The 13103-nt window shown below is 26.4% G+C and overlaps 1 long non-coding RNA gene across 1 annotated transcript; it reads left to right on the top strand.

Annotated features, from left to right (window-relative positions):
• The first annotated feature begins 2449 nt into the window (after positions 1-2449).
• Positions 2450-5306, top strand: LOC136077044 (uncharacterized). The gene is made up of 2 exons (XR_010636788.1): positions 2450-2514; positions 3341-5306. It is a non-coding gene; the product is annotated as an uncharacterized LOC136077044 (long non-coding RNA).
• Positions 5307-13103: the final 7797 nt, after the last annotated feature.

Here is a 13103-nt window from a genome sequence, read left to right as displayed (position 1 = left end):
ATGTTAAAATATAAAAATACAGTTCCCAATAACTCGAATCTCCAAAGGACCAAGGAAAATGGTTCGATTTAACGAATGTTCGATTAAAGCGAATTCCCGTTAGGTCGAACTTTGGCTGATATGAGATATTAGTTCGAATTAAGGCAATTTTTTCTTTATGTTATGCTAATATACATAAAGTTTACACCATTATACTAATAAAAGCGTGGAAAATGCTTCAACGAAAGAAGTTACATCCAAAAATAACAGTGTAAAAAGTTAACTTTTATTTAGAAATTTACTAAACTATAAAATAATTGTTTTATAACGGTTTTTATTATGATTTACATTTTTACAGTTTTATTATACCAATACTTCTTAAAAAAAAGTTTTGATTATATCACTTTTAATCACTTTAAATCCTACACAATAAGTTTGAGTTATCCGAATAAATTTGTTGAAAGGGAACGAAAAAATAAAAAAGCAAAAAATATTTTACGGATATAATAATTCATGCCGAGAGCCAAAATACCTTAACAACTCTTTCTAAAAAATTTGAACAAATATCAATAAATTTTGTTAGTTATATATTACTGTTTAAATTTATATTCAAATGTAGTATTGCAGTTCTTTTCGAATAAAAATGGTTCAAATAACTTTCATTTCTTGGGATATCATTTTTTCTTTTCTTTTTCAACTTGAATTTTTTAGTTTTAATTTGTATAATTCCGTCCTTTAAATAAGTTAATGGTTGATTTTAATCTTTGAAAAAACTAAAAAATTAACAAATATTAACCTATCGCCGTAAAAAAAGAAGTGAAACTTGTCTCCTCTTGTAAAATCGACATCAACATAGGGAACTCCCTCAAATTTTGAAGATACCAAAAACAGTCCTTCTGCAATAACAAAATTATCAGAATTTATTGAACACAAAAGTTTTTTATTATATTTCCCTCACTTATCTGACAGATGCATCAACGCACAGTGGGCCAGTGACTGGACAAAAGTATAAAAACCAAAATCAGAATTTTGATGTCTAAATGGTTTCAGACCATTATAAAGATATTATAAAACATTTTAAAACCGTTTATATACACTTAAAGTTTTAATGAATATACTAATGCTGTGGTTGAAGTAGACGCGAATGTAAATTAGAAAAAAAAAATTATAAATAGAAAAATGTTGTTTAAAAAATCGATGGAAATAAATAACATTTACATAAAATATTTCGCTTTTTAAAATATTATATTATAACTCTATATATTATCTGGATTTTAAAAGTTGTTAGACTAAAATTGGTAAGTAATTAACATATTTATAGCAACTTTAAATATGTTATATTTTAAAGTCTAACTTTTGCTTTTAATTGACAATATTTTTTTTTATTGCTACATCTTGCTTTTATACTCAGATATTTTGAAGCGTATATATGTTTGCTTTAATAGTTTCATAAATCTGGCTACCGCTAGGCGCGACTTTGGTTTTCTTTTAGGTTTGAACTCTTTTATCTAACAAAAAATCTGTAATTACGCTCAAAAATTTTTATTTGCACAAAATTTTAAAAAACGCGAAAAACATATAATACGGTCTTACTCATACTAAACGTATTACTGAATATATATATATATATATATATATATATATATATATATATATATATATATATATATATATATATATATATATATATCCTAATTTAAAATAGTTTTTATTAATTTAGCGCTTGTCAAACCAAATGGATTTAATTATCTATTTTGGTTGGTTTGGTTGTGGCTACTCATTTTAGATGTTGAAATGCAGTTTTTATTAAGGCTTAATGAGTGTCACAAGAAGTAAAATTCACTAATTTATTTGACTCAATAGTCTGTCAATACATGGAAAAGAAGACAGTATACTTGTATACGACTTTATTAAAGAACAAGATTTGGAGTTTCAAAGCGAAAAGTTTCAGAGTCAATTTCGTTTATTTATTTTGATTATGGTAAGAGATGGATTCGAAATAAACTAACTGATGCAAAGTTTATTAGAAAGAATTCAGCTTGGCTTGAAAATGATTTTAATACCACATTAATGAAGAATAGTAAAAATAAACAACTCGGCAGACTTACATTATTATTTCAAGAATCATCATTAAAAACAAAGAAAAGAAAAGTGGAAACTTTGTCAGCTTCAAATTCTTGTGAGTTATTGTTTGCTAAGCTTGTACTACTTCGTCAGGTTAGAATTATTTTGTTCTATCTCCAAATTTGAAAAAAATGAGTTTATACCTTTTTCTCTTTTTTTGTTATATTTTCTTTCTAGCTGTAATACTTTTAAAATTGAAAAAAAAAACTAAATAATGTCAAATTAGGTGCAACCGATTGTTTTATGTGCAAAATAGCGATAGTTATTAATATTATTTTGTTCTATTTCCAACAACCAATAAAATTGTTTATAAATCGCATTAAATAATCCGTTCGTGTTTATTTCCTCTTTAAAATTTTAAAATGGCGGAAAATATAAATGTATGTCTTGGAGTAATAAACCAAAATACAGGTATTTTCTTATATATTCTAGTGCTAATCGGCTTTTTTTAGTTATTAATAAAAATTCAGCACATTATTTTAGTAGGATATGTGTTATTATCTTATTAGAACCTCACATATACACTAGTGTGTGTATGTGACATACACACTCTAGTGTATATCATATACACTAGTGTGTGTATGACATATACTATATGTCACATATACAACGGAATCCGTGAGGTTCTAATAAGATAATAACACATATCCTACTAAAATAATGTGCTGAATTTTTATTAATAACTTAAAAAAGCCGATTAGCACTAGAATATATAAGAAAATACCTGCATTTTGGTTTATATATGTGACATACAGTATGTCACATATATAACAGAATCCGTGAGGTTCTAATAATATAAATATATATATATATATATATATATATATATATATATATATATATATATATATATATATAAATGTGTGTGTGTTTCACAACACTGTGTTTCACCATCTGTAGATTCATCAGGAAGAATCAGAAAGATTCTTCCTGATGAACCTAGTGATGGTGAAACACAGTGTTGAAGAATATTAGATAATTGTTTTTACTAATTTATTATTGCTCTGTTTTTTAAGAATATATATATATATATATATATATATATATATATATATATATATATATATATATATATATATATATATATAAATGTATATATATTGAGCACTCTATTTGTTGTATATACTAAATAAATAAAGATTCAAATTTAAATGAATCGCTTCATATGTGGAAAAAATTATCTTATTTTCACCTATTTGCATTGCATAACTTTTTTATGTTTAATTTTTATTTTTAGTTTACCCACAACAAGCTAATATCATGGTTACTCCCTATGTTTCAACGCATCCTTTAATTGCTGCTCAACTGCGATTACCTCCGCACGGTGGGAAAACAAGAAAACGTAAGACAAACTGTTATAACTGGAAACAGTCAAAAAGAAAGCGACTTAGGCAATCAGGAAAAGAATATATAAATATCAGAGGGTTATTCAACCAAAAAAAATTAAAAATAAAAAAGATTGTGGAAGTTGTTGCAAGTTTAAGTGTCCCGTGAAAATTTCAGAACACGAGAGAAAAATATTATTTAATGGACTGTGGGGAATGTCTCAGATTGAAAAGCAACACTTTTGTATTAAAACTACTGAAAGGTTAGATAAAAAAACGACTCAGACCAATAAAGTAAGCAAATCAAGAAGAAAATATACTTATTTTTACAATTTCTTTGTTGATAATGTCAAACATCATGTATGTAAGGTATATTCTTTGTCTACATTAGACATCAGCAGCAGGCAAATATACTATTATGAAAATAAGCTTGAAACTGGTATTCCTGCCCCTACAAAATGGGGGAAACATTGTAAAAAAAAAGTTCTTGAAATGACTAAACAGAGTATAGAAAACCTTGTTAACTTGTTTCCACGAGTTGAGTCACATTATTGTTGAAGCATTTCCTGCAAACAATACTTTGATGGTTCATTAAATTTGAAGAAACTTTATGATTTATATTTAACATATTGCACTCAATATAAAATTTTACCAGCAAAGGAATGTATGTACTGCAATATTTTCAACACTAAATTTAATATTGAATTTCAAAAGCCAAAAAAGATCTGTGTGATACATGCTACCAATTTTGCATTATTGAAAATCCAAATGAAGAGCAAATCCAAAAGTATAACAAGCATATTGCATCAAAAAATGAAACAAAGATCGAGAGAGATAAGGATCAAAAGTTGAACTCCCCTACCACAACCATAGTTTGTATTGATCTACAAAATGTCTTGAGCTTGCCAAAAAGTAATGTGGAAAACTTCTTTTATAAAAGAAAGCTCAGTTGTTATAATTTAACAGGTTACTCTTCGCTGAACAAAAAAGCATATTGTGTATTATGGCATGAAGGTATGTCTGGTCGTTCTAGTAACAATATTGCTAGTGCTGTGATATGTATGCTAAATCAAGTTTACAAGGATCTTCCTAACATTGACAAGTTTTTACTTTGGTTTGATTCTTGTGTTCCACAAAATAGAAACAGTCATATGTCAGCTGCATTGCGTGAGTTTCTTATTGATCATCTAAATATTGAAAACATTGAACAAAAGTATTGTGAGCCAGGGCATAGCTCCATTCAGGAATGTGATAATATACATAGTCAGATTGAGAAATCATTACATTCGACAGAAATATTCAGCCCTCCCGAGTTGGTAAAAGCAATGTTAAATGTTAACCAACGTAAACCTTTTTTTGTATACCAAATGCAAAAAAAGGACATCAAAAATTGCTTGTCTTATGAACTACAAAAAAGTTCCGTACTTTAATGTCAAAACACTTGTGTATAAGTCTAATGCTCCTGGTCATGTGTATTTCAAGAATCGTTTTACAGATATTTATAAAGAGGCACGGCTGTCTAAGCCAAAAAACACTAGAGGATCAGGAAGTAATCTTGAAGAACCATCATTTCCATTGGCATCTTGTTTTCCACATAATATTGAAATTTCTAGTGAGAAAGTATAAGACATTGTTTTTATGTACCCATACATGCCAGCTGTAGGTGTTTGTTTCTATAAAACCTTATTTCAGTAGTTTTTTTTTCAACTCTTCATCCGGAAACAAATTTCATTTTAATTGTTTTATTTATATACTTTAGTTATGTTATGCAACATTCAGTTTTATAAGTTGTATAAGGTTCATTCAAACTGTTATTAACATGTTATTTGTATTAAAAACTTTGTTTGTTTATTTTCAATAAATCTTTTTAGATAGAAATTATTTTCTTTAAATAATATAGCTCTTGTTAAAAGCTGTCCATCCTTCCAGAAGCAATATCAGTTGAATTCTGTCTAAGTAGCAATAAGAAAGCTAATTATATCATCCCATCCATTTAAGTTTTCCAACGAAGTGTTTTAGGTTTCTATATTTGCGTTTAAATCCCTAAGTTAAAAGTAATTTGTTGTAATTCATTTGCTTTTCGCAAAACGTTTAAATTGTTTTTACTAAAATATGGAGATAGCACAAAATAATATTAACGCAAAATGTATCTATCGAAATTATCTCCAAACAGGGTCGGGCCATAATAGCAATTTGAGCAACTTGCTTTTTTTTCAAAACAAATAATTATTTTTAGCATACAGCCAAGTATTGAAAAAAGTTTTCATTAATGAAAAATATATTGCCAATTCTACTGCATTACAGTGTAAAACTTCAACTTGATTTATCTCAGTTTAAACAAATGCAGAGTTAGAACAAAATAATTCTAACCTGACGACTTGTAAAATACATTGTCAAAGATTTTTGGTGATTGTGAATGCATGGAACAATAAAACCATACAAATTTTAAAAGTTCTGTAGACGCTCGTAAAATCTGCTAATTAGAAAAACTAATTAATTAAGCTAGAATACAATTTTTTTCTACAGCGGCCGTATTCTCATCTCTCCGTTAAGCTTAACGGAGCTTTTGTCTGAAATTTCATTACAATATTTCTAAGTAAAAAAATGACGAAAATTTATATAAATTCGTTAAAATAAAACTTATACCAAAATAAAACATTTATGTTTAAAAAATTATAATTTTAAATAAATTTTTTATTAATGTAATATAAAAGAAATTTTTAACTAACGCTCCGTTAAGCTTAACGGAGAGATGAGAATACGGCCGCAGGAAAACGAGTGTATTTGGCAACGTGTAATAACACTAGTTAATCATATTAAACTTAAATAAGTTTTGCTTTTCACGAGCGAGGATCTTATAATAAAACAGGTGCTAAATAGTGTACATAGCACAAATAAAACATATGAAACTAATAAAAGTTAGTTGCTGCTAAGCAAAATTAGGTATCCATAGCAACTAAATAAAAAATATATTCACTTTTTTAAAAAGCGCGACCTCATATTGGTACTTATGTAAAATTTGGTAAACATAGCACTCGTAAAATTATCTGCAAATACCAAAATTAGATTTTTGCTATCCGAAATTTAGTATCCATAACAACGAATTAAAAAAATAAAACCTTCATAAGAAGCGCAGACATCATATTATTACTCATCCTAATTTTAGTCAATACAGCCCTAATATTAAATTAGTTATGAATTTTGTCCAGTAAAAGTGAATTCTGGCCCACTGTGTGCTGAGATATTCTTTAAATCATTTTTTTATGTAGTATTATGTTTTATATCTATATATTAAAATAAATATTAATACAAAATAACAATAGTTATGACTTCGTAGTAGTACCCCCCCCCTCCCATCCCCTTCTCCATCTTTGAGCATTTTTTTCCACAGAGCTCCAAAAACAAATGAATGGAAAAAAATTGCTTACAACAACTAAATAAAAAAATGAAGATAAATTTTTTGCTTTTTTCTTTTCAATACCTATATATTTAAATGAATATATAAATACAAAATACAACATAAAAAAAATTTTGGTTCAAGTAAAAAAAAGAAAGTTGTACTCCAAGAAATTTAAGTCAATTTTACACAAAAAAATAAATAAATAAGGGGCTGTCTATTAATTGCGTCAACAATTTTTTGTCCATTTTTACCTCCCCTCTCCTTTGTCAACCGCTTGTCAAATTTCCAGAGACTTCCCTAAAAAAAAAATGTCAACATTCAATTACTCCCCCTCCCATAAAAAAAAAAATTAAATGGAAATATATGGAAATATATATATATATATATATATATATATATATATATATATATATATATATATATATATATATATATATATATATATATATATATATATATATATATATATATATATATATATATATATCGTGAATAGACTAAGTTACAACTATAACAAAAAAGAGATGAAAAGTAAACTATTTAGAGAAAGTAAACTATTTAGATTTTGTTTTTATCTCCATGTTTTTCCGAACCGAGAAAATCAAGTTCAAAGTTTTAAATGGACCTGCAGATCAAATAACATAAAAAACGCAAACAAAACTGATTTGTATTAATTTCCTATACATGCTACCACAGTTTCAAAGAAATTGTCTTAAAATATTTAAATTGCAGGTGTCTGAATTACTACACCCTGATTTGGAGATAAATCAATGTAACACACATTTATTTTATAGTGTTATTTTGTTCTACCTCCATTTTCTGTTAAAAAATATAATACAAACTAGTATTTTTTATATATATCGTGGCAAGATGATTGTTTATTTTAGCAATTAAAGTACTGTAAGGTGCATATCTGTTTTATTAGAAAAAAATCTTAATTTACACTAGTGAACTGTAATTGAATATCGCCGCACCTTAGAATATCACCGCACCAGTAGAAATAACGAAAACGAGGATGCGTTTTGAAGTAATAGAACTTAGTAGGGTACCGAGTGCGTCCGAATAATACAAGAACGTTCATAGTTTATAATAATAACGCAACAAATACATAAATGAAATTCATTATTAATATGTTGGTATATACGAAGTCCGCAAGACATGGTACTATAATTTAATTTTTAATTCTAAAATTGATGATTTTCTAGTAATATTTTACATATTTTCAACCAGATGTTATGCAATATTTTATATATCTATATGAGGGGATGTTACATTCTAAGCACTATTTGGTTTGTTGTTTTTCAACAAAATACAAGGGCGATGTGATATTCTACACGTATAATAGTAGCATTCCAATATTTCTTAATTTTATTAAGGGAAGGTAATATTCTAACATTCTAAGCACTATCTAGTATGTTGTTTTTAAACAAAATACATGGGCGATGTGATATTCTAAAAATATAATAGTATGTTTCTTAATTTTATTAAGGGGAGGTGATATTCTAACATTCTGTTATATTGTATAACATCTGGTTGAAAATATGTAAAATATTACTAGAAAATCATCAATTTTAGAATTAAAAATTAAATTATAGTACCATGTCTTGCGGACTTCGTATATACCAACATATTAATAATGAATTTCATTTATGTATTTGTTGCGTTATTATTATAAACTATGAACGTTCTTGTATTATTCGGACGCACTCGGTACCCTACTAAGTTCTATTACTTCAAAACGCATCCTCGTTTTCGTTATTTCTACTGGTGCGGTGATATTCTAAGGTGCGGTGATATTCTATTACAGAACACATAATATAAACACGCTACAGAGAAGATAAGTATTATACTATCTAAAGAATGTACCAAGATCTTCACAACAAAATAAAACTTTAGTTATAAGTTCTAAAAGCATAATATCTAAAATACATTGCACAATAAAAAGATATCTTAAAGAATAATTAGTTAACCAACACTTCTGGTTAGTCCATTAAAAATATAATATTTCAGTAAGAAGTCCATTTAACAACATAACATATATAACATTATTATTTTGACAATAAAATAAATAACTTTAAAACACTCTTATAAAATGCAATATTTACAGATGCTTTATCTGGATTTGGGAAATAATCTTAAAATTCAAATAGCCTGCAATAGCTGAAAAATGTTTGAAATCCAATTTTAGATTGAAAATATATATTTTTTTTGAAGAGCTGGAACTGCTCTTATTACACCAAGAAGACTAAATATTTCAACAGCGAGTGCTTTATCAATTTGACTATTGATATTGTCAACCTTTTGTATACTAGAATTCCCTGGTTCAAAACTTTTGTTAAATTACTCTGATTTTTGGGTAACATATCAAAAACTAACATAAGGCGATGGGAAAATGACTACTTTATTAATGGTTTGATGAAGCTTCTTCTTAAAGTCGTTCAGTTCAGTTTTTGCATGTTGTCTATAGACCAAAAATCAACTAATATACGCGTTCATTTTTTATCACTGATATTTTGTGTGTATTTAGTATTTGTGTATGTTCATGTAAGAATTTAAATCTTTTTTTTTTGGTTACTGACTTGAATGAAACATTTTCTCCCTTTCTTCTTTTGTACGGCAGATCAGATTGTCTTAGTTGCTTTCTCACATTCTGCGTCCAAGTTTTAGGTGCATGTTTTACCTTTAAGGTTTTGTTTTTGTTTTTCTGTCATAAAAACTTCCGCATCTACCATTTTGACGTAAATAACTTTTGATCAGATAAAACGGAGATGACATTATAATTTTAGTTTATAATTATAATTTTAGTTTATAAATTTTAGTTTATTTTTTTATTATTTATAAATTTAGATAATTTATTAATAATTATTTATTAATTAATAAATAATTTATTTTAATAATTATTTTAATTTATTTTATTTTATTATATTAACTTTATTATTTTATTATATTAATTTATTTTAATAATTATATTAATCTATTTTAATAATTATTTATTAATTAATAAATAATTTATTTTTTTATTATTTATAAATTTAGTTTATAATTTTAGTTTACATTATAATTTTAGTTTATAAGACATTATAATTTTAGTTTATAATCAGGATTAAGGAGATGAAACAAAATGCAATGTTAGGTATAGTTAATATTTTTTTTTTTATTTACTGATTTATTTATAAAAAATAAATATTTTATCTATATAAAGAAAAAACAATGACCTAACTCAATTTTTTTGATTTGTGGAGATAAAACAAAAAAATTCTAACACCACGAAATATCAAAAAAATTCAGACCTCCTCCCCCTATTTTGTTGACGTAATTTATGGACAGCCCCAAAATTTGGCTCGTTATTCTATTGTTCACAACTACATAAATTCTTAACTTAACATTTTAACATTAAGTAATAACAATTTGGAAATATTATTGGGTCCATTCACTAAAATGAATAACGTAATTAAACAAAAATTTAATTATTTTATTATTGCAATATTGACTTTAAGGTCAAAAAAATAAGGTTGTGTTTTACAAAGAAAAACAATCTAAATAAAAATAGTATTCAAATAAAAATAGTAAATAAAAGTTATACAAAAATTCTTATGGATAATATTTGAAGATCGTAAATATTTAAGAATTACAAATCATACAAACCGATACAACTCTACGATTCATATATATTATAATTATTAAGACTTGTACCCTCATAAAAAGTTTCAACTAATTTTTTTAAAACCAAACCAATTTCAATGTATATATATAATTAAATAATGAACTATAATACCAACTTTTTAATCGTTAGACAACAAGAAGCAGAGATATGCAATTTTAAGTTGTATTTTAAATGTCTGTGTTCACTGCTGTGACCTTCTTTAAAAAAGGTAACCTTTTAGAGCGTAAAGAATTTTGAGAACTTCTTTTCGTTCATCGCTAATTATTTTGGTAAATATGAATTCTGCTGATTATTTTAAGGTAGATTCCGATTTTTTTTAATTTAGTGTTAGAACAACTAATATTGAGCTGAACAACCAAAATTGACACTGGCTTGAGATTTAAAAGTAAAATAATTGTGCTGTCTAAAGGAAATTAAAAATTTAATTTAACACATATTTTTCAGGTCCGTAGCAACTGGTGGGGCAGCAAGGGCATTTGCCATCCCCCCCTCCCCTAATATTTTTTCAAATAAATAATTTTGAAAAAATTGACTGGAAAAATGACTTTAAAAAAATTTCTTAAAACTATTTTGGAGCCCCTTAATCCAACACTGCTCCCCAAATATAATTTTATGTTCCTACGGGATGTTTGTAATTTTCAAATTGTAAACTTAAACTTAAGGTTAAAAATTTACGCTCACAAAAAATAACAGCAATTTGTGGTTATAACGAAAATTTAAAAATGAAGCATTAATCAAGTCATGCATGCAATTTTTACAACTATTAACATTTTACAAAGAAAATTAACAAAAGAATAGTTAACAATGTCGATTGTAAAGACTCGAACTTTAATTTTACAAAAGAAAAATAGAAAGAATAAAAAGAAGCATATTATTGTAAAAACTCGCACATTTTTTATCTTTGAGATTTTTAAGAAGCGATAAATAAGATTAATAAGTGAGGAGTAAATAAGACTTCGTGAAAAATTAAATATTTGTACACACACGGGGCCCCGGTGTGTACCCCCAATCTTTGCCGTCAACACTTCCTCTCGGCGGCCATGTATATATATATATATATATATATATATATATATATATATATATATATATATATATATATATATATATATATATATATAATATATATATATATATAAATATGTATATATATATATATATATATATATATATATATATATATATATATATATATATATATATATATATATATTACTGTTACCCGCAGTACTAGGAATTAGCTAAATGCTAATGCTTATAATACAATATATAATATAATTTAAATTGCAACTCTGAGTTTCATGTGTTACCACAATCTTCAGGCAAGTAGTTAAAATTTAATTTTACTATTTTCCTGAAGATTGTGGTAACTCGTGAAACTCAGTTGCAATTTAAATTATATTATATCATATTATAAACATCAGCTGCAATTTAAATTATATTATATCATATTATAAACATTAGCATTTAGTTAAATCCTGGTACTGTGGGTAACAGTAACGTATATACTATATAGCTCTAGTTTATGTTTTGGGCACTCTCATAGTTATACAATGTTACACATGATAATATTAAGATACTTATATATCATGTGTAACATTGTATAACTAAATATATATATATATATATATATATATATATATATATATATATATATATATATATATATATATATATATATATATATGCGGCACCCGACCTTGCCCCCCCCCCTCCTTCGAAAGGCTATGCTGTATTCATATAGGTTTTAGGCCCAAGGGTTACACACTTTTGTGATTGCTTGGCAGCAGTGATGGATTAAGGGGGGCTGCTTCCAAAACTTCAAGGCCCTAGGCCTTGAAGTTTTGGAAGCCCCGATCCAATATAATTATTTTTAAAAAGAAACTGGAATTAAAAGATTTCGAAAGAGACCTTCTACTTTAAAATAACCCCGTGCTTTAAAAAATCCTAATCCGCCACTGTTTGACAGATTACTTATTGAAAACCTGCATATTTGATAACTCACTCTGCCGTTTTTACCATTTAAGCTTAGTTTCCAATAGTTGTAGAAGTGTTGTACAACAGTTGTAAGTTTTTGTTGTACAAAAATTGTTGCCGAAGTTGATTTGATTCTACTTCCGCAACCTTTGTTTTACAACGTTAACTTTGTTGTACAACCAACGTTAAGTTGTGCAACTAACGCGAGATATAATGTTTCCATTATAAAGCATTAATGTTGTACACAGTGTTGCCACATCTGGGTTTTTTTTCACTAGATCTGGGTTTTTTTACTGCTGTCTAGGTTTCTGTGTTTTTTTTGTGTGTAAAATATTGCTAAATATAGGTATACTTTGCTTTTGGGGTTTTTGTTGATAAAACTAAGATTTATATTTGATTGTCGGTTTGCGCATTTATCTTTAATCAACAGTTTACGAATACTTGAAGTTTGATATTCAAATTTTAATTCAAAAATTAGAATTCTAAACGTTACTTAGTAAAATTTTAATTGTTAAACAATTTGTTAGATTTATTGGTTTTAATTCGATTTGTTTTTTTTAAATTATTTGTTGTTTGGTTTTTATTCGGTTCGTTAATGTTTGGTTTGAAATTTAAAATTGCGTAAATATTTTAT

Source organism: Hydra vulgaris, chromosome 02 (assembly GCF_038396675.1).
Source record: "Hydra vulgaris chromosome 02, alternate assembly HydraT2T_AEP".
In the NCBI taxonomy this organism is placed as follows: domain Eukaryota; kingdom Metazoa; phylum Cnidaria; class Hydrozoa; order Anthoathecata; family Hydridae; genus Hydra; species Hydra vulgaris.
This window is presented reverse-complemented; position numbering and strand designations above follow the sequence as displayed.